This window comes from Cygnus olor, chromosome 2, assembly GCF_009769625.2.
Source record: "Cygnus olor isolate bCygOlo1 chromosome 2, bCygOlo1.pri.v2, whole genome shotgun sequence".
NCBI classification, from domain to species: Eukaryota; Metazoa; Chordata; class Aves; order Anseriformes; family Anatidae; genus Cygnus; species Cygnus olor.
Genome location: NC_049170.1, coordinates 53,230,710 through 53,253,448, shown reverse-complemented (window position 1 = coordinate 53,253,448; position 22,739 = coordinate 53,230,710). Strand labels below are relative to the sequence as shown.

Below are 22,739 nucleotides of genomic sequence, written 5' to 3'. Positions count from 1 at the left end.
CTAAATTCTGCATATGTCAGCATAATAGAAGCTTAGTCATGCAAATCCTTATTACTTGGCAGTTCTGCAGCAGAGAAAAACAGTGTGTTACCATATTTTATCAGTGTTTGTAGTTGAAAGTATGCCTTTCATTGTGTTTTTTTTTTTTAAGAACAGATGTCAAGAGAATCTTGAAAACATAAACGAGTGCTAAAAAATATTTTCCTGATTTAAATAAAGGGGGGAAAAAACCTAGTTAGTTGAATGTGTTGGTCTTCATTTCCATAAAAAACATGTTAACTGTTTATATGCTTCCTTCTGTTTCCATGGGGGATGGGAGGACATGGTCGGGGGATAAAACAGTTCTTCAATTAATGACAGATTTTGTTTTACTATTATTTAGCGATTCTGCTAAATACAGTAGCATACTATGCAGTTCCAAATTATCAAGGGCTTCTTAGTTCTTTATGGAACTACAGTACATTGCAGTATTTTGAATAAACGTGCTGTGGTAGAGCAGTGATTTACTCTTGTAGTCCACGGACACGAGAACCAAATTGGAGAAAAGCTGGCTTTAGAAACACTAGCAGAATAAGACAATGCCTTTTTCTTTCTTGTCTTTTCTTTTATGGAGTAGTGTCAAGGAAGCGTCTGGTAAGAGGAAGTGTCTGTAATTACTGTTGGCCGTATCCAGACAAATCTAGCCATGACTTACCAGGACAAAACTGTCTGGGTCAAAGTCACTTACTTCTGAGCTAGATAGCTGGGTGGTTTGGTTGCAAGTGAAGTTTTCCTCTCTGGCTTCCTAATGCAATTATCATTCCCCAACTTAGTGTTTCGTATGTGGGAATGCAAAAGAGGGTTTAGGTGTTCATTTTTGCCTCTGTACTGTATTCAGATTCTCTGCTATGATTTTAAACACTGATTACACAGTATAAGTCATTTAGTGCCTGTTTGTTTCAGACCATCAGAGAAATGAAAGAGACCTCTTAATGCAGCCTCGCTCTTTTGTGTAGGTATACAGAGAGTCATTGTATGCTGCTTGCCTCACCTGGTTTGCAGGCAGTCTCCTCAGAGAAGATATTAATTATAGGTGAAGCTGTGAATGGCACCTATACTTAAGCTTGCTTGACACTTTTCATCACAGGGCCCTGTTTTCAGTTGCTTATAAATTTGTCAAATGTATATAATTTGGACTTGATAATGTACAGACTGAGAGATTGCATATGACTGAATTTTTGTATCTAAAGCCTCAGAAAAAAACAGCTTTTTTTTTTTTTTGACTTGAGAACAAATTTAGAAGAAATGTGTTGCTTTTTAACTTGTCTTGAAAAGAACTGTTTCTTTCCATTTTGTTGCAAAAGGAACAGAGAAGGCACTCAATAATTCAGAGGTAGGAACATAGAAGACATACGGTGGAAAGTAAATTAATTGGGGTGATTTAAGTGAAGCTACTTAATAACTACTATTTTCCAGGTTATCTTTATATGAACTCTTTATGCCTTAGCTCTTCACCTGAGAAAATGTAGGGAAGCTCATCCCATTCATAAAATCACATAAATTTCATAAGGATTCATTTCATGTTTGCAAAGCACTCAAATAGTACAAGGATGGCATGACAGAAAAGTCAACAGACATTCATAATTTCGTCTTTGTAGCAAGTCTTGAGTACAGGTCAGTAAATAAGATCTGGTGCCTCAGAGAGGGCAATAGGAATTAAACAAAATGTTGAACATCCGTGTGTGTAATAATTAGTGTCTGGTCTGCCCATTCAATAAGGAAATGGCTTCAGGAAAAATACTCATGTCATCCATATTCTTGCATGCAATGTGTATGCCAAGGGGACTGAAATACAATTGTCTGGAAAATCTTGGAACATTGTAAGTTTTGAGTAATTGACTTGGTATCTGTAATGTTCTTTTAATATGATTTTTGGCATATAATTTGCTATTTAGTATTGTCTGTAGCTCAAGCTATAGTGGAGGGAGAAAATGTATGAAAGTAAGGTAGGTCTACATTGAAGAAGAGAAACAGCAAATTATTTTCTTAAACCCTTGGATAACTTCCTGTTTTGTCTGCAAAATAGTATTTTTCTTTGGAGAGGAAAAAGGTGTTAGACATAGCAATTTCACTTGGATAGAAACGTCATCACATAAGTAGCCTGCTGTGAATGACATTTTAGGCAGCTCAGTCAATATCCTACCAGGAGAAACATACTCCCTCAAAAAACAGTTGTAAATTCAGTGCATCCTTTAATTGGAGATATACTGGAATTTACTTATAATTACGTATTACTTATAAAAGAGTGAGAAAATAAACCTTGCATTATTCTGAAGTCAGAACCATTCAAATACAAATACTAATTACCTGTTGATTAAATATTTGTATCATGTAGGTTTTTTTTGTTTGTTTTGTTTGTTTGTTTTTGTTTTATGCCTCCAAGGAATAGGAGATCTATGTTCTTAATAAGAATTAGCATAAACACATAGCACTTTTCACTCAGATTTCAAAGAACTCTGCAAAAAGCAGAGAAAGGTGAGGAGCTTGTTTAGTGTCACAGCAGGCCAGTGTCTAAAGTATTCTGCCCATAACCTGGTGCCTCCCAACATCATTGGATCTGGGCTGCATTTTCTGCATGCTATATCCTCAAATATGTCACATAGCATTTCCTTGCACAGTGAAATCACTTGGACTTTTCATCCTTGTTTCTAAGACTGTGACCTTGGTGGAAAAGTGTTGTGAAAGCTGATGAAAGCAGAAAGGCTGGGATAGGACTGTAATTCACTGGCTGAGGGGCTTAGTCTCAACCTCATTAGAAAGCCAGCACATTTAACACAATTGCCACTGTTTAATTAGGAGGCATTTAAGGCTAAATATTCAAGGGAGGTGTTTCAGATTGGACCTGTGGTGCGACACAAAAAAGCGAGAAAAGCTTCTGCCCTGACAAGAAGTTGTGGAAACCTACAGTCTTATGAGCAGTGGAAGTTTAAAGGTATGGGCAGGCACGAACTCTTCCAGCAGCTGTGCTAGTTAGCTTAAACTGTCTAAGTAGTAACACCACTCACTTCAAGTGGCTTCAGGAGTGTTTCTATAAGCAAGCTCTGCTGGCAAATGTGAGGGAGCAGCAACCTCTGAAAAGAAGTGATGATCAACAGCTGGGCTGTAACCTTCCCCTGGCATGTCTGCATCCAGCAGGGAACATCTGTCCAAAGCCTGACTTCCAAAATTAACAGAACAAAGGTATAGTTTGTTTAACAAAATTGCTCTATTAGCTAAATAATGGAATGTGCTTTGATTCTGCTGATGCCAGAACCACCCAACTTTTACTTTCCTTACTTAATTAGAATTAATTTATTCAGAAAGCTCTTTTTTGTTTGTTTGCCTTTGTTTAAGTAAAGAAAATAGAGCTTAGGTCATTTCAGGGGCTTTTAGCTTAGGAAAAAACTTTGATGATACTCAGAATTTTTGTTTTTCATCAGGCTGTTTAAGGGTCAAGATGATGTGTAAAAACTATTTAATGATAAAATTCTCCAAAAGCATGTCAAGATTTATTTGGTGTCTTTTAGACATGCCAAGCAGATGGGAGTATACACTGCTCCCATTAAGTGTTTGAGGTTTAAACACGTTCTCTTAAAAAATGATAGCAGTGGTAGAGACTTTTGCTTTCTACTTTTCAAGTCTTACTGGGTACTGGTATCCATTAATTTTTTTACTGCTAAAATGGCATCGTGAACTTTAGGTAGACACATTGCTCTTTTGATTTAAAAATGACCGAAACAGCACACACAACATTCACAGTACCATATGAAAAGTCAGTGGTGGTTCTCAATGTCAGTAATCTGGATTCAGATGCCGTTTTCTACTTGTTTTCATTAATAAATGGGAACCAAGCTTGGAAAGTTAGGGCAAGTGATCCATGAAAATAATTCCTCGCCCCCTCAACACACGCCGGCCACTCCCTGAGAGTTGTTCTACCTGTACTGGTGCCTATGAAAGTAGAGCACCTGCCAAAGAACTACAAGATAAGTTGAGTGCTGATTTTTGCACATCATTCTTTTGGGCATTCCTTGCTTAAATCATGTGTTTGTTGGACATAGAGTAAGCCAATGTTGAATAATCCTTGAAATAGCACAAACTTTAAGAAAGTGTATTTTGTTATACTAAAGGACACAGGTAGAAGAGGCCCTGTAAATACATCATCTACCACCAGAACACAAATATGTAATTTGATGGTATGTTTCTGTGGACAAGAGGAGATAGGTTATTTTAAACTTCTCTCTCTTACCTCCTACCTTTGAGGTTATAGCTGTAATGAAATACCCCAAATGTCATTTATTCCTTTCTGCGCTTTTTTGAATAAGAGTTGTGAAAGCAACAAACAACATCTCGGGGGGAAAAAAAAGAAAAGGGTATCTGAAAACTGTTATGATTACTGCACATGGTGAAATAAGAATGAAAGTAAAAGAAATGAGATAAACAATGGCTAGTGAGAAGGCTCGTATGGAACTGCTGAGTGAGGATTACTGATGCTTGGAGTTAAGTAATTATGAAACTTAGTGGAGATGAGCTGTCAGGAGATCTCTAATTAGATAGTGGAGTCATGTTTCCTACGTGCACCAAGAAGTGGTGTTATGTAAGATTTGGTAGGTTGTGCTCCCAGTGAAATGGCTAAGAAAATATATTGACTGCTAAAAATACATGGAAAGATTTTTTTTTTTTTTTGCTTGTTGGTGTGATCTGTCCAATTTTAGGTTATATTCAGCACAGTCATGAAAGAAAGCTAAGTTTTTGTATTATCTGAAAAGCTGAGAGGTGGGTAGATACCCAGTAGGTAGGGTTGCATCACGGTTTCCATTGTGTTGATTCTGCCATTTGGTGGAAAATGATCAAATTAACACCTCATCCTAACTGCTCTACTTTGCACACATCACAGAAATGAGTGATAAAAAACATTCATTTTTTGTAACTTATTGTTTAAAAAATATCCTTTTGCACAAATCTATGTTGTTTTATTCTCTACTACTTTGCTTGTAGCTGTTGCTTTAGAAATGTATTTTTTTATACTGCAAGTTATTGGCTTCCGTCAGGTTATTCTTGAATCTGTAGAAAGTAATGGACCTGGGTAAAGACATACAGTGTTCTAAACAGCTTTCCTTCAGGCTAAGCCGTAGGAATATTTGAACAGGTTTTTAGCTGCTTGCAGAAAGGCAGTAATCAAGCAAAGCAAAAACTGGGCAGAATTAGGCCATGCGCTCTGAGACAGTGGTTCCAAATGCAGCAGTTGGTGTGAGCAGAAGAAATAAGTAAGATAACAAGCTGTGAGCATGGTTTCCAAGTATGCAGAGAGACAAGACCCTTTGGGCCTTATGACTCACTGGACAGGGAGGCTTAGGCATGCTGAACAATGAAAGTGGCTGTTAGGGTGTGATTTTTACTTTGTGTATTTATGTACTTTGCAAATGATGTTGCACAAAATACGGCCACAGTAAACACCTGTTCACATCCGCACTTTCTTCTTTCTAACTGGTGTAGCCCCATGATTAATCTGCACACATGGCTATGTAGGATATGTATCTGGATGTCAGGTCATGACAAGAAACCATAACGAAATATTCAATTTCTGAAAGAATTTGCGATACAACAGCCAGAGAAGCAACATTTAAAATTTTTCTTATCCTTGACACAGAAATGGAAATTATATAGGCCACTCTTCACTCTTTAACGAAACAGTTGAGTGCTGTTTTAAGAAAGCTTATCTGTTACTTAGCAGAAGTACTGAACAGCTCAAAGATACAAATGTACATGAAGAACAGAACGGTATTTACATAGCTAAAGAGTGTGTAATTAGGCAAGATATCCCTTCACATTGATACAATCCTTCCCAGGTATTTACCTGAGAACGAGTTTGTGTTGCAATAAATCCCAGCAATTTAGCTGCAAACAGCATCTGTGGAAAAGGCACGATCTGGTAAAGTTCTGGGTGGGTGCACTCAAAAGTTTGTAGTTGACTGTAAGCAAGCCTGCAACAGTAATTAATCATGAGGAAGTTAAAAAGGAAAAAAATGAACAGCACACGAGTGCTAAGAATGTTATCAACATTGTTACCAACACTGTTATTAACAGTGATCTTTTATCGTTATTTTATTAATAATATATATACATATTTATTACAGGGGCCAAAATGTCTTGTGTAATAAATAGCTGGGGTTTCCAGAGAAATCAGTGGGAGCTGTATGTGATTCTGAGGTCTGATGGCAGTATCTTAAATAGAAAATGCACTGTATCGTAATGACAGTGAAAATAACAGTGAATGCAGGAATGAAAAACGGTTGCAAGCTGTAACATGTCTGCATCAAAGTCAGCAAGGAAGAGGCATGTTGTACCCTGTGTTATTTGTAAAATAGAACATGATCATACAATTAAAGGCTTGTGTCATAATAGATACATGTAGGAAAAGCACTTCAACGTTGATGCTCTCTTCATATCCTAGGCATGATGAGCCACTCGTTTTTTTTGGTCTTAATGTGTCAGCAGCCCCATTGAAATTATGGAACAAAATGAGAAGTCATGGTATGATCTGTTCTGTAATAATTGCAAAACACTTAGATCTTCAGAAGAAGGATGCTCAAGAACTGTGAATTAACATTTATTAGATCAGGGTCGGGGTATGGAGAACGTTGTCATAGGCTCCATCCAGCTCAGACAGTTCCTGTTTAAATCTATCACGTGTGAGTGGGGCACTTAAAGGCATGTTAAATGCCAAGTGTATGAAACCTTGTTGGATATTGTAAGCATGAACGGAATCAGGTGTAATCAAGATGCTTATATGCATCTTGCCCTCTTCTCAGCTCTATTAGTCTGCTGTCTGGGAGACTAACTGTGAATAAGGAAAATTTGGCAGTGGGGCTGGTTTCCTACACCGGTAAGTTGTAACAGACACATTGGTGATGCTGCCTGTTAATTTAAAGAGCATTTAGCACTTAATCATGCTTGTATAGCACCAGCCAGGAAGGACACTGCTTTCTGCAACCTCTAATTGGGTGCCATCAGTAATGTAAGCCTAAGATTGTCCCAGTCAGCAACTGTACTGCCTAATCAGCACAAGCGTGTGCCCACTGGGGATCAGACACAGATAAGCGGAAAAGAGGGAGAGAGATCTGAACACATCTACGAGATGAGCAGCATGTCAGTAGTGTAGAGGATGTCTAGATTTATGTGCTTTTTTGGCAGTGCTAGTGAGCTATTAATCATTTCTCATGAATAGGGCTCTTGTAAATCAGAGGTAGGAAACACATTTCATGGATAATCATGGCAAAAATGTCAGCTTTGCTATTTGGTCATATGCTGATAGGATGCTTAGCACTGGAACAGACGCAATCACACACACAAAATCAAAACAGTACTCTCCTTACATGATAGGTAGAAAGCAGGAAGACACTAGATAGCTGAACTTTTCATCGGTATTTGAAAAGTAGGGAGATATCGTGTAATAAAGGGAGACCAATATTTTTAATTATTATTAAATTATTTTATTATATATATATATATAAGGTGAAGCTTTGCTGAAGGAGTCAGGATTGAGTTCTAGTCAGCATCTGGATATAATACAATACATATAAAAAGACACACTCTGCATAATTTTAACAGACGGCTGATCAGTTCATGGTCTTCCTTTACTTTTATTGCCCTGCAGTTTACTGTATATGGCCCTTATGTGCAAATACCTCATTAGTCACTGGTTTGCATGTTTCGTTAAGTATATGGAAAGTACTGTCAGAATTAAGTATCATCAGGATAACGAGCGAGGGTGGGGTTTTTTAGCTTTATCACTGAAGGCAATGTTAATGGTGAATAAAACAGTGGAAGTAACTGGAAAGCAAAAAGCAGAAGATTCCCCCTTCAACTTGTGCAAGGCAACCAGCTCTTGTGTATTAAACACATTGCTCAAGGACTGACATTTAGAGAGCTCTTGGAAGTGCATTCTGCATGAGGGAGGCGAAGGAGAAAGCCTCACCCAGGGCTTTTCAGTACATTACTTGCTGGAACCAGTCAGAGCTGAAAACCTCAGTGCCTAAATCGGGATTAATGCAAAATACTTCTTAGGTTAAATGTGATGGTGTCCTCAGTGTGCTTTTGGCTTAAGAAATTGTTGAATGCTCATTTCCTAAAGGGAATGGTGTGCCCCCCCGCACCCAGTTTGCTCTATTGGCCTCCAGTTTCTCTATAAATTAGCAACGTACAGAAAGAGAAGTGCTGTGTAACTTGTCCAAGTTAGTGCTGGTCATGCCTGCACTAGGGAATGGCGTAGTAAATCATGGAACGAGGCCGATAGTGCCAGCTGAGTACCACTGTGTTTTCAGACACGTCTCCTGGTTTTGGGAACGACTTTGGGTAGTGTCCGTAGGAGTCCTGCGCTTCACGGGGGCTGATGGGTGACTCTCCTGCACGGCCAACCCGAACACGCTGAATTAACAACCTGTGGGAGATTTTTAACTGCATTTCCTGGGAGTTGTGGGAAGAAAGTCCAGGCACTTGAAACTCCCTGGGAAATGACCATAAATCCCCATGAATCACAACTACTTTTAAATCCATTTTCAAATTAGAAGTCAGGGCTTTTGCTCAGGGAAAAAAAAATAGTACTTTGAAAAGCACTCATGACTTAGCTTGTCATGAAACTATCCTGACAGTGACTGGTGCGGGTATTTTCATGTATTTGGGTCAGCCCAAGACAAATTGGATCAGAGGAGGCTTGGGATGAACATGTGCTGGCTCCATAGGCGTAGCTGCCTTCGGTGCAGTTGGTGATGTGCTGAGTGCCGCAGACACTCCACGATTCCTTGCCTCTCCCCTTAAATGACATTGATTCAATTGCTCTAGAGAATTTTCTTTTACAGGGCTAGCATGCAGGCTCGTGTTTTTAGGGGGATTTTATTATTGCTTTAATTCTTGCCATTTTCAGGGTTGTGAAGCTTAGGGGAAATGTATTACAGCTATGGGGACGAATTTGTCCTCAGATAACTTTTATCCACCAGAAGGGGTGATTTCAGCGTGCTTGGCTTCTCAGACAGTCTTAATTCACTGTTGCCTGGCAGTGGGGAATCAGAGGAGAGAGAACGATTCTCCTCTCCTTCTCCCCATTATTTGAAGTTCAAAATGTCCTGTCTACACTTCTTCAGATTTACTGTGTTCCTGTGGTGGCAGTAATTCAGGAAAATCTGAAAAACAAACAAACAAAGCAGAGAACATACTTCTTCCAGACAGGTATTTCAGCATCCTTTTTTTTTTTCCTTTTTTTTTTCTTTGTCTCTTAAAATTTTACCAGTAGGTGTTACTTCATTCATCGGTGTGAAATTAATTTCCTAAAACTCCCAGACCTGAGACACAGTCTTAGAAATTGTGTAGTTTATGTTACCGTTGTCCCAGGAGTGAGGTCCAAATAACAGCGAATTTCTGGGGACGTTGAGAAAGGAATGGAACAAGATTCAAGCTGTTAATATAGTATGCTGACCTCATCCTATTGCACTTTTTGGTTTTTGGCTTAGGTGTGGGCTAACACATTTCAGCTGTCCTTTCCTTTTGCTGGTTTACCAAACCTAATGTCTTCCAGGGTGTGGGTCCGTGAAACAGATGAGCCACTCTAATTGCTCGCTGCTGCCAAAACTCAGACCTGCTTCTCCTCTCTCTGCTCATGGCTTCAGAGTCCTGCTTCCTTTGCACCATCTTTCTTACTCGCTACACATGAGCTGGCAGAGAAATGGTTGCTCGTTTTGCTGAGCTGCACTTCTGCCTGCCCAGTGAGCTGAAGCAGCCCAGGGCTGGTACAGAGGGAGCAGCAGGAGCATGGGGCTGGGAGGAGGGATAGGAGAAACAGAGCTGCTCCTTCCATGGATGGTTTCCGTTCGATGCGCCCTGGAAATGCACGGTATCTTCAGAAAAAAATTGCTCCATAGCACTTTAAAAAAAAAAAAAAAAAAGATTCAGATACTTCTAATGACTTGTTACTCGGGTGCCAAATAGAATACGTAGAGCAGGATATTTTTCATCACGTTCTTATTAAAAAGAATGTAAAAATGTTAATTGATACAAAGTCGTAAAGATCTGGGCCTCCAGTTATTCCCAGAGCCGTGAGGGTCAAATTAACCCTCAAACAGAGGCTTTTCTAAGGCTTTTACAGCATGCCAATCCCACGGGGAGTCTGAATAAAGATGTATTATGGAACAATTTTACTGTATAATTTTTAAGTGCATTATTTGCATGGATCTTTTCAGTCTTCAGCTGCCTTACGATCTTGCAGTACGTATATTGATCCCTAATATTAGACAGATTGAAAGCTCCCGTGTAAAGCCACACTAAAAATATGTCAACTTGTAAAAAAAAAAAAAAAAAAAAAAAAGACACACAATAAAGCAATACTTAATACTAAGTGTGTGTGTATGTATATAGTATATAAACATGTATTATTTACTTATTATATATGAACCTTAGGTTAGTTAGGTAGATATACATGATATAATAGAACTCTATATGTATATATAATGTGTATATATATGTGACTATAAATTATTTTCAGCCTTTGTGAGGAAAAGTCAGAGGAGAGAATAGGGTGGTGAATGCTGTGAGTTTGACTTTGTGATACACTGAATAAAGCATGCTTCCATTCCAGGCTAAAGAAAATATTGCCATGACTTAATATGACATTTCTAACTGAAGAATGTAACTAAAGAACAAGAGTAACTGGTTGTACTTTCTTATAATGCTCCCTGTGATTTGATGCAACTTCTCCTCTGTATGTTTTCTTTAATTTTTATGTTTTATGTGAAAGCTGAACAGACTGAATTTGTTTGTAATTTGGAATTTAAAGCAAGGCTCTTTGTTAAAAGCCCAGAGGAAGTTTCCATATGACTTATGGGCCATTTGGGCTCAATTGAATTTAATGGGTTTCAGCTGCACCTCCACAATAGCTTTGAAGGAAGTGAGGGGAGATCTATAGGTCTTAATTGCTCGAGACTGGCTTGTTTCTCTTGAAAAGGCTGTTTGCAAGAAGCAGGTTGGGAGTATTAAAGAATGTATCCTAAAAGAGATGTAGGAACTGCTGTTAGAGGAAGGAGCTAAAATGAAAATAGCTTTAAGACATTATTCAGCAGCTCAACTAGTCAATCTGAACTGGTCCATGCTAAGAGCTGGCATTGCAGTTCTTGCTTGTTTGCATAAAATAATCAAATAATTGTGTGTGTGTGTGAGCGACTGAGCCAAACTTCCTTTACAGTTCTTTCAAGAATGAAATGGAGATCTTGGAACTAACAAGATAAATGAGGCTGGGACCAAAAGAGAAACCCAAACAGATAGTCCTCTTGGCCTCTCTCACACTGGTTGACAGACATGAGTTTCTGAGTCAGCAGGTGAACCATGACTTTTGAGAGCAGTGGTTTGTTTATTCTTCCACTGTACAAAGCATTTCAGTGGAACAGAACAAATCTAACTGGGCAAATATCCATTCCTATTTCATATTTCCTTCTCTATGCACACCGCCAGCTGGCCTCATAGATTGTTGTTACTAAGTTCGCTAGCATTATCCCAGGCTTCACATTAGGAAGTGTCTGACCCATAAGAATCTCTTATGACCCCATTTTCCAGGCAGGCAGGAGAACATGTGAGACACATAGTTAAGAATATAAAGGATCTATTGTCTTATTCAAGATAAGCCAAGAGACCATATTACAGGAAGTTAACCTTTGGTGTACTCTATCATTTTGTCCGGCATCATACAGGCAAGTAGGAAGGGGACATTCTCTTGAGGTACCCAGCAGATGAATGCCAGATGGTACTGTCATAATACACAAAAAAAAATAGCTAAATACCTACTGGTTGTGTTCAGTACAAAAGGAACGTTTTTCTTCTTCTGAATCCTGCAGGGCAGAACTTAGACAAGCATCTTAACACAAACATTGCAGTAACTGAAATGTGAAGCTGGAAATGCAAAGAATTCTCCAAAAGCTCTAAATAGCTTTTTAGGCTCAATTCATGTTGGGCCTAATGGATCCTCAAAGGGGAGAATGGTTTATCACAGACAAGCATTTTAAGTACAGCATGTTTACACGGTAGGTAAATGGGAGCTTGTTACATCAAATAGGGAGGCTTGATGACGAACAAAATGACAGAGCCTTGCTGATGAGTCCAGCACTTCCTGCATTGTCTGGCTGAGTAGATCCAATCCCCAGTGCAGAGCCTATGTGCCTGTGTCAAATCGAGGGTTTACTTTTCTGTGGGGAAGTTTCTTCCTTGGTGGTTTCAGAATCTCAGTCAGGAATGCACAGAGAAAAATCTCAGGCCGCTGTCATCATCATCACAGTGGCTTCTTCCATACAGCAGTGCCTAGCTGAGGGGAAACGTGTTTACTTTTCCCATGTTAAAATATGTCCATTTCAATTTCCATGCAAGATTATAAGAACAAAAATATGCTGCCCTTTAGGGGAATGGCATTTGGCTAAATACCATGCGTTGCTATAAACCTTAGATGTGAAGGGCCACATGCAAACATTTACATAGAAGAGCATTATGGATGTGGAGCTGGGTCTTGGTCCTACAGGAAACATATTCCTGACAGCCTGTCTGTTTCAGGCAATGAAATTTATTGCCTTCAGATAGGGGCCAAGTAGGTAGGTGTGGTGCTGTGACAGAAAGTGAACAGTTAGCTCTGCCCTTCATCTCTGGTTCTTAAATCCTCTCCACCAGGCTTTGTACAGCTTGTTTTCACAGCAGCTGAGCTTACCTCGTTTGCTAAAGCTGCACGCTTGCGTATGCATGCCTCAGTTATGACTGTCATTACTGTTCTGTATTTTGGCCTGTGCGAGGGCAGAGAAGTCTTCCTTAAAGCTTCCCAGAAATGCTGCTAACATTTGTCTGACCATTGTCTTCAGTGGTTGCATCTTCTTTCATTAACTAGGATAGCTGGTGTTGAAAACCAAACAGAAGGTAATGACAGACCACAGCGAGCTGTCTGTTGCTGCAGATGGAGGATACCTCTAGGATTTGGGTCAGGAAACACTTGGCAAGCATCCCTCTGAATTCTTCTTGTCACGTGTTGAGGAAGCCTGCTTTGTGGCAGGGGTGAAGAAGGAAGCTGAAATATTAAAATGGCTGCAATAGGATTTTGTTGTTGTTTAGCATCAAACCTATTTACAGCCTATCATGCCAATTCATTCATAATGCTGCTGTCAGGGGCTTTTCCTGATTGTTTGCATTCAGAACAGAAAAAAACACGAGCTTCTGTCTCATTTAAGTTTGCTAAGGCAAGAAAAACGAGGCTTACTTATGCCCCTTTAGAACTGGACCTCGAAGAGGTAGTATAAGAAGTCATTTGTTTTCTTTCAACATAGTTCAGCTTCACACAGGCACACACACATTCAGATGGTTTCCACTTGAAATTCCTCATATAATCCAAATAGCTCTCAGCCTTGACTGCTGAGCTGTGAAGGGGCTCCCTCTCCCTTCACCCCTCGTGTCCACAAGTGTGCGGCATGCCAGGCCTGGGAAGGAAGCTCACTCACTTCAGTTTGCACACTTTTTTTTTTTTTTCAGATGTGCCTTAAAAAGCCTTGACCCTCCTTTCTCTGCTGTTTGTGAAAAGAGGCAGGGTGATATTTGAGGGACTCCTTCATTTCTTTGGAGTCCATCTTTACTGTATGCTCTGCTGTCTTTGCCGTAAGTTTGAGTTTACAAGCCCACAGAAATAGTTGCTGCATTTTAAACTGACAATCAGGCAGAGATCCGTGTAGCCTGGAGGGGAAACAGGAGTGAATTGTACCCTCACATTGCACTGTACCATCACTGCTCATTCTGTGTAAACTAACATGCTGTGTTGTTTATAGTTCTTCAATAGAGTGTTTTAAACAAATACTTTTTTTTTTCTTCCTTTTTTAGAACATGAGTTGATTACATAAGATTCAGGATGGATGGATAGTGGCAGAGCTGTTGGACCCTGCTGCACGACACTATTGGCTTACAGACTTTTCTGTCCAGGCAGTCCCTTTTTCCTGGGAAAGGACAGAAACTGCCAATTCTACAGCACCCTCCTTTGCCAACAAATGGTCTCTTATTGAAACTGGAGCTGCCGTGACAGCAGGCAGGGGAAGAGGATGCTGCGGGCACGAAGCTGGTCTGGAAGATGGGAGAATGCCCATATTTTGGTCCAGGCCCTGGGGATGCTGAGGCTGTATTGCCCTGACTTTGTCACATTCCTTTATTTCTGTGGGGACCTGCAAACCCAATTTGTCAATCACAATGCAGTATACTAGCAGCTTATTTTGTATTCAACCAGTAGGAATTATTTACAGATAATTCTCCTTTGTCCACATATCATTTAGAGAAACGCTTGGTGTGTATATACCTGTCAGCCAGACTTCTTTATTTTTATTGCCATACGTAAAATATATACATATTGCCAACATAGTTATGTTGCTCATTGACACACATTAAGCACTACAGAGGTACAAAATCACAACGTGTCTTGATGCATATTTAAATATATTGTTTATCTTATTCTTCAGGGTAACAGGTTATTTATCTTGTTTCATGTATTCAGTTATATATTATTGCTCAAAACCATGCAAAATGAAAAAAAAAAAAAGAGCAAATGAAAAGACAAAGTCTTTTGTACAAGAAGCTCACAAATTAAATTTAGATTGAGGTGATGAGTTAGGACAACAAACAGAAGTGGGGCAGTAGGATAAGGAAGGACAAGGGTTACAGAAATAAGATTACATGCAGTCCATGCAATATGCTCTAATACAGTTCCTTATGCCCTGCTCTAGCCAGATGCCGCAGAGAAGTGGCCAAAGATTAGCTCTCAGGGTCAGGCAACCGTCTTTGTGGTGTTTGTTTTTATAGTGCTTAGTTCAATGGGACACTAATCCCCGTTTGAGGTCCCTGAGCACTATAGCAATACAAATAATACGCACAAAATAGTAGCAATACTATCCCTTGGCCCAACTCCTTTCTTTGTGCTGTGCTCCCCTTTTGGCTGAGCAAAATCTAAGAAAAAGGAAGGACTGTGCAGCTCCTAGGGACGTAGCCATTATTTTGGGTGTTTATTCTAACCTTCTGAAGTTTGTTCATCCCTTTCGGAAGAGGTGTTTCCACATGGAAGCAAATCTGATGTTAACCTTGTCCCTTCTCCTTTTTTCATACATAATGATATCTGACACGTCTGGATCTGATGCAGAGTTAAGAATACCAGAAAAGAGGACTATATAATGTCTGGGCATAGTTTGCATCATGACTTCTGATAAGGAAGGGAACAGGACAGATGATATTTTTAAGACAGTAGCTCTTAGGTAGGTCTCCCTACCTGACCAAAGGTTCCTGATTTTGGTGGCTGAACTGAAGCCCAGATTTTAAACTCTTATTCTCTGGTCTACTGAATCCCAGTAGGTCCAGGTCTCTTGCTGCCCTGCAAAGCTTGCCTGAAGGTCAGGAGCTTCATGGGCTATGAAAAATACAGTCAGTTCCATTAAGATTATTATGTGCAGTTGGCTCCAATATATGCTCTTTGCACTTTATGAATAACCTGGAAAAGTCAAACCGTCTTTGGAGCTTAGTTTTACATGTGGTCTGAGTCCAGCATTCATGCCTCAGACATGCTTCTAACATATTTTGGCCACATTGTGAGGTGTTAAAGTTTAGCTGAAAAAGAGTTTAAATACTGCTTCTTTACTGGTTTAGGCCCCATAGTGGCCATTGGTCTTTGCTCCTTTACCTGTTATTTCTTCTTTTAAGTCCAACTACCTCCAGAAGCATGAGCTCTCACACAGCTGATGATTCTTATGCATCCAAGTAATGTGGATTTGGGTCCAGAAGATGTGGTCAGTTTGTCTAATTAGCTTCCTGTCACCATAGTCAATGCAAAAATTTAAGGTATGGTGACTCATTTTATAGTCACTCTATATGGTAGTGAATATGGATTGGAAAAATCCTTTGCTTGAGCAAGATGTGTGGTAATATTGTTATGCTATATTAAAGTGCTCTTTAAAAGTAAATTAGATTCTCATGAACAAGAGACTCCTGCCACAGCCAGACCCAGCACAGGCAAGGCTCCTCCTTACACAGGACTTGTAAATTCTCCCATGAAGAGGAAAGCCAACACAGCAGCCAAAGGGCTATACTCTACTCTCTTTCTTTTGTGACCCCTAAAGGATTTGGTTTTTGGTCTTCAGGAAGGCTAGAAAAAGTATTAGCTGTGGGGGGAACAACCCATTGGGAACCATGCCTGTTCATCAGGGCTGTGCTTGCACGTCCCTCCATGCCAAACCAAGTTGGTGTATTAAAAAAGGGTCCCAAATATTTAGGGCAGAAGTACTCTCTTCTCTCGTAACTGCTCTATTTTTCTTGTGGTGCTTCCTCTCAGCCTCCAAAAACTTCCCCTTAAATGTGGTTTGTGAATGGAAAAAATTATGCACTTTCAAATTCTCTCCTGGGGAATGAGGGCTCATATCTCTCCGTCTCACACTGATACTGTAATTTCACACTTTTTTTCCCTAGCAGTTGAGCCTCTCCTTGTTATATATGACATGCGTGTTTCATTTTCATTAGCGCTTTTATAGTTTGAGAGGCCTGATGAAGAAGGGAAAGGAAACTTGCCGGGTGGAAGGGCTGCCTCCCGAGGGGAAGCGGCCGCAGGAGGCGGCGGGCTCTCTGGTAGCCCAAACAGTGCTGCTTTTGTGCTCTGTGCTGCAGCGCTCCCCCAGATGATGCAGGGTTTCACTGACACCAAAACCTGCAGGGGAGACCACAACCTTTGCAACTGCTATCACAAAGCAATATTTACATGCAGCGGAAAGACACGAGGCTGGAAAGCACAAAGTATCTGTCAGAAATACCCTCATTTGCCTTGCCATCTCGATGAGACCAGGACCTAAACAGAGAGCCTATTGGTGATTAGCTGAGCTTTTGCTTAAAAGAAGTCCAACGTGATAATCACTGAATGGAAACTAAGCTAAAATAGACAGGGGTCAGGCTCTGATGACTTCTGATTTCCAGCAGCTAGGCACTAGTCCATTGTATCTGAATAATGTCACGTCCTGACAGTGGTTAATTGCCACCCAATTATCAAAACTTTCTGGGCTGATCATCATCTCAGAAGAGCTCACACATTATTAATCTTGTCTTTCACCAGGAGAAGTGCAAGACTTGGAACCCTCTGTGGGGGAGAAGACGGGAATGCTACTTGCTGCATTTCTCAGTTTAACTCGCAGGGCTGAATGTTTAACTCCTTGAAGAACAGTTCGACAATTAACATACAGACTACCTCTTTCCATGCCCACTGATGGGGTGAGCTCTCGGGCACTTGTATAATTGCTAATAGTGACTGGTGCTGAACTGTTGGGCCAGCTCCAGAGATAACACTTGAAAAAGGTTGTCTGACTCTGATGTCTGAGCACTGCCACAGAAACTTCAGTTTCTTTATTTTAATTGCTTATGGAACTGGTCATACATATGAAAAATACTGAATTAATATAATTTAGCTGTAAAGGAAATATTTTTGCATTAAAGTCCACCCCAGACTTATAAGGTTATTACATAGCAAAATTAAGCTATATACATATATAATTATAAGCATATATATGCAAGTATAAGCTCAGGTTTTGAATACCTGTAAGATACTTACCTCTGAATGTCTATTACTGATAGCAGTGTAGCATCAGAAGTGTTAAGTGAGTTCTCTGAGCACGACAAATAATGTAAGTTATGGCCTATAAACTCTGTATTTCCTGAAATGCAGCCCACACTGCTCATGCAATCAAGCTGCCTTTATATGAAACCCCCATCAGTTCCTTCTGCATTCCCACCTTCCTGCCCCTTGGCATTCGTTCACACTGAGATATTATTAAAGTTATCTCTGAAGCTGGCCCAAGGAGTTGTACATATTATTTACATCACAACAGAGCCTGGGGGCACCAGGCAGGGCTGGGGGTCTGTTATGCCAGCTGCTATTCTGTCTTTAAGTACAAAGTCTTAGTCTGAGTCTGACCCAAAGAGATTTCTATCTTGAATTTCAACAGGTAGGTGGACAGAGATGATTGCTTCACAGATGCTTCAGACTCTTTATTCAAGTTGCTGTGAGTAGCAGTACTTAAAACCTCCTCCTCTGTTTCAGAGGTGGCACACAAGACTGTCATATTGAGATATCCTAAACTCATCAGTAGTTGGCAGTGCAGAAACCACGGCAATCATCTGGTGGCTTGTATCACAGACCAGGTAGAATTAAAGTGAGCATAAAGACTTCACAAATTCATTGCAAGTCAAATTTAATGCTCGTATTTAGAGCATGTATTTATTTCTACCTTAAAATAAGAGAAAACGGCCCCCAAAGTCCCTCAGAATCAACCAGATTTTTTAAAGCTTTTCGTTGGAGAAAACCAACTTTAAGCCATTTAAAGCCATATTAGAAAGTCAGTCTAAGCATCCAAAACACTGGAGACCATCATATGCTAATGGAAGCTTAACAAAACACATAGTATTACCAAGTCTAATTGTACAGTCCAGCTATTAGGAGCTTTACCTCTGGCTGTTCTCCATCGTGCTTTCAAGCTACATCCTTTCCTTTCATCTTATTCTACACAACATGAAACAGGTGAGCTGTTCCCTTTATATAGCTCAGGGCTCTGCTCACATGACTCTCAGAGCTTGGTATTTTCATTTAATCAGTTAAAAGAATCGAAATAATCAGAGATCTTTCATGATCTCCATGCCAGAATCTAATTCTGTTAAGCATTCAAAGCCTACCAAGTTCAAAAAACAAAAAAAGGGAGAAGAAAAAATTAATTAATTTTTTCCTAGGAATATCTACTTTGAAAAGCTGCCCTGGGGGGTACACTTGTTGTTTAGGAGAATATCTCTCACAAATCACCCATGCACCACAGCTAGCAAGTTCCAGAAAAAAAGGAGAACTCCAGTGCTTTTTATTGTCAAGGCAACACTGGTTTCTGCATCCCATTTGTTCAGGCATAGATAGTAACAGCATCCACTTTTTATCTGATTCCATTTGAATTATTATCTTAGCTGCCACTGATTTTTTATAGGAAAGAACAAGTGGTTTATGGTTATCTTCCCCAGTAACAACTTTTGACACCAAAGAAATGGTGATACTTCCCCCAAAGTCTGTATTTGGTACCCCACCACTGGCTTAGATGACAGTGCCAATAAGTTAAACTGAATAGAGCAGTGATTTTCAGTTTGGGGATCTTTTGAGTGCATGGGTGGGACTGGTGAATTATTTTTAAGAGGTCTGTGAAAGGTAACTCAGGTAAGGCAGACTCATGACAATAGGCTTGAATTTGCTTGAAGGGAGCCTGAAGTGCCCCTGGAAAATGCTGTGTGGTCTGTAGACTGGAAAAGATTAAAGCCCTGGGGCTACACTATCTGCTCTGGTTTAGGAGCTTGCTGATCCACGGTTGTGTGTGTTATCTGTTGTGCCATTCTTTCTCCAGCACAAGATTAACCTTGCATTCTCGCATATGGGTATCTCCCAGTCCTCCTCCCACCGAGGCCATCTGACCCCCAAGTGCTCAGATATTTTCCTGCTGGCATCCAGCAGTTCTGCTTCTCTCCAAATTTTTCTTCACATCATCAGATGACCTGATATTTGTTTGTGTGCACATGAATGTCCTGGTTAATGGCAGGTTCCGGGATGAGGCCTCTGAGAGGCCACAACAGCACCTCACATGTAAGACAAATATTTCCTGCCCTTCCTGTGTTCCTATAAACATAATCAGGGAGATATTTTATTTAATTTCTATAAAGATCTGTGTAAGGGAGGCCTAAGATGTTTGTTAGTACGAAAATAAATAAAAGGTGGGGGGGTGAGGTGGGGAGAAGAGCGTGATTGTGAGGCAAAAAGCTGTATTTACCTCACAGAGAAGTATGTGGTGATGGTTTTGCTGTGAGTTCTTCTGCTCTGTGAAGTCACCTTCCTGACATGGGGAGTCACTTTTGAGTATGTGGTGAAGGGGTGATCCACACCACGTAAATGAGGTTGGTAAAGACCTCTGGAGAGCGTCTGATCCAACTTCTTGGTCCAGACAGGGTACGATTTTAAAGTGCATCCAATCAAGTTTTAAATATCTCCATGGATGGAGATTCCAAAACCGCTGGGCAGCTTCTTCCTGTGGTAAAAATCCTTATTCTCATGGTATTTTTCCCCCTTGTATCTAATCTAAATTTCCCTGCTGCTGCCTCCCCATCGTCTCACCACACACCTCCAAGCAGAGCCTGGCCCTGCCTTTCCTTTCCTCTCCCACTCGGCAGTCGCAGGCTGCAGCACGGTCCCCATTGACCCAGCTCTTCTGAAGGCTGAAGGAGCCCAGCTTGCTCAGCACCCCCCTACACCGTGTGCTCCAGCCCCGTCACCTTGCTGGCCCTCCACTCCAGGCTGTCCGCACCCGCCTTGTACAAGGGAGCCCAAAGCTGGGCACAGCACTCCCAGGGCAGGCTGACAAGTGCTCAACATGGGGCAATAATTACTTCCCTCAGCCTGCTGGCTACTCACTTGCTAAAGTGAGTGCCTGTGTCTGGCATTGTATAACAAAGAGAAGACGGAGGTAAGCATATGTTAAGGAGGGGTATGCTGTCAGGACACTGAGGTAACGCTGCTACACACGCTTCCATCACAAGTAGGGTGGCATAGTTTCAGCAGAGTGTCTGCTCACAGCTTTCTACCCCACCCTGCTTTTCAGACAGCTGAGATGCTCGTGAATCACTGTGGTTCAAAAAAAGGGAAGTTTGCTTTCGCTTGCTGTCGCTGTGAGCTGCGGCACTCAGATGATTCACAAAGGCTCAACCTCCCAGGCCCAGGGGTTGGGTATCCCACTGGGGCAGTAACACCAGATGCTGCAACTCATCTGTGTATGAGAGGTCTCACGTGGGCCGTGGGAGTAGGTGGGATTTGAATTAAAACCTTAGTGTCTATTGCTTTACATCCTTTTCCTTCATTTCTCTGCATTCAGTCTGGAAGCTGTCAGGGAGCATGTTAACTGATATTTTTTTTTGCTAACTTGTTATAGGATTTGGCTAGAGAAGTGTTGTGGGGAATTGTGTGGAGTGGAGTTCTCTCTGTGCTCCTAGCTCAGTTTAGGAAATGTGGCGAGATCACAGAAGAGTAGGCAAATTACTTTGTCAAGCAGTAGGCAGATTTCATATGGGTCATCACAGGAGTTCCAACCTTAATGCTACCACTAACAACAGTCTTACAAGAGCTGTGAACTATTTGGCAGAAAACTGGCAGTTTTGTAACCAAAATCCAATTGTGCAGGGAAATCCAGGCTTGTGCCCTTTTTTCTGATACTGTTTTGCTGTTGTGAGAAGCAATGCATATGGAGGTCCATTAGAGCCTAAGGCTATTGTTGATGTAGTCTTGACTCATTCTTGGCACTCCTTTCTCATCTTCCTTCGATAGCTCAGCTGGTAGAGCGGAGGACTGTAGGCTGTCTGTAGAAAGAAATCCTTAGGTCGCTGGTTCAATTCCGGCTCGAAGGAAAAGTTTTGGAGTTTTTTTTATTTTTTAAATTATTTTTTGTCTTTCATTTATTTCTGGAATTTACATCTTTGCAAAACTGCCCTTTCCAACCATATGCCACTCTAGGCCCCATAAGCAATTGGTTCTACTTTGTTCCTCTACCACTTTCAAGGATTTCATTTTTCCTACCTGTCTTGTTGGCTCTGTCTGATTCTTACAGCAATGGCACGTTGACCTTTGCCACATGTCTAGCTAATTTGTTGATGCACATTGTCTGGGCTTCTTTCTGCAGGGGCTCAATGCCTTCCACAGACCCTTGTCAGCTAGAGCAGACCTGCACTGTGGAGCTGGCAGAGCCTCTTTTAGCTGAGCTGGGCATGGAAAACAGGGGGAGGTCCAGGCACTGAGGGTTTTGAAGAGGAGGAGAATAAGAGAGATGGCGAAAAAAATGTTTTTGTGTTGACAGGTACTCCACAGTCATTCAGGTCCAGGTATTTGTCTGTGACAGTCACTACATGCTGCTGTTATCAATGGCCTTGTGAGAGATTTGTGAATACCACTGAGTACACCGCTTGGAGCTGTATAATTTCCATGCACTGCTCATTTCAGTGAAGAATTATAAAGTTTGCGTCTGGTTACAAAGGAAATGGGTAAGAAAGATGCATATGAAAGAAAACCATAGACAAGGTTAACGAGGCATTCTAAGAACTCATTCATACAGAAACCAAAATGAGAAACTTTCTGAGAATAGAAAACAGGACACTGAGAATATGTAAAGAAATTTTTGTTTCACACAGGAAACTGACTCATGGAACTCACTTTCACAAAACACAATCAACTCTGAGAGGTCTGTAAGAAGCTTTATTAAATAAAAGATTATACATTTTCAGATGTTTACATTAGATGAGACAACATTAGGGATTGAAATCCCAAAGCTCATGCAAAGCTTCTCATGCAAAGCATCTCCTCATGCAAAGCACAGTGCTAAGCCAAACAAAGACAGAAGGAGATGGCATCTTTGCTTACCTTTCATTGTGTTTTAAATATACTTAGGATTTTTAATAAGAAATATTTGCTAGAAGTGGGGTCAAATGCATCAAGGAACCAGTACTAAGGCAGAATGAATAATCAGGCGATTATATGTAATTCCAGTATTTTATAAGTGTTTTTTTTTTTTTTTTTAACTAATTAACATTGGATCAATGACCATTGATCATAGTAGAACATCAGATTCTTTGTCCTTCTAAATCCA

At 40.6% G+C, this 22,739-nt stretch overlaps 1 non-coding gene across 1 annotated transcript; it reads left to right on the top strand.

Annotated features, from left to right (window-relative positions):
• The first annotated feature begins 21,417 nt into the window (after window positions 1-21,417).
• TRNAY-GUA lies at window positions 21,418-21,507 on the top strand. Its single transcript is given in 2 exon segments — window positions 21,418-21,454; window positions 21,472-21,507. It is a non-coding gene; the product is annotated as a tRNA-Tyr (tRNA).
• Window positions 21,508-22,739: the final 1,232 nt, after the last annotated feature.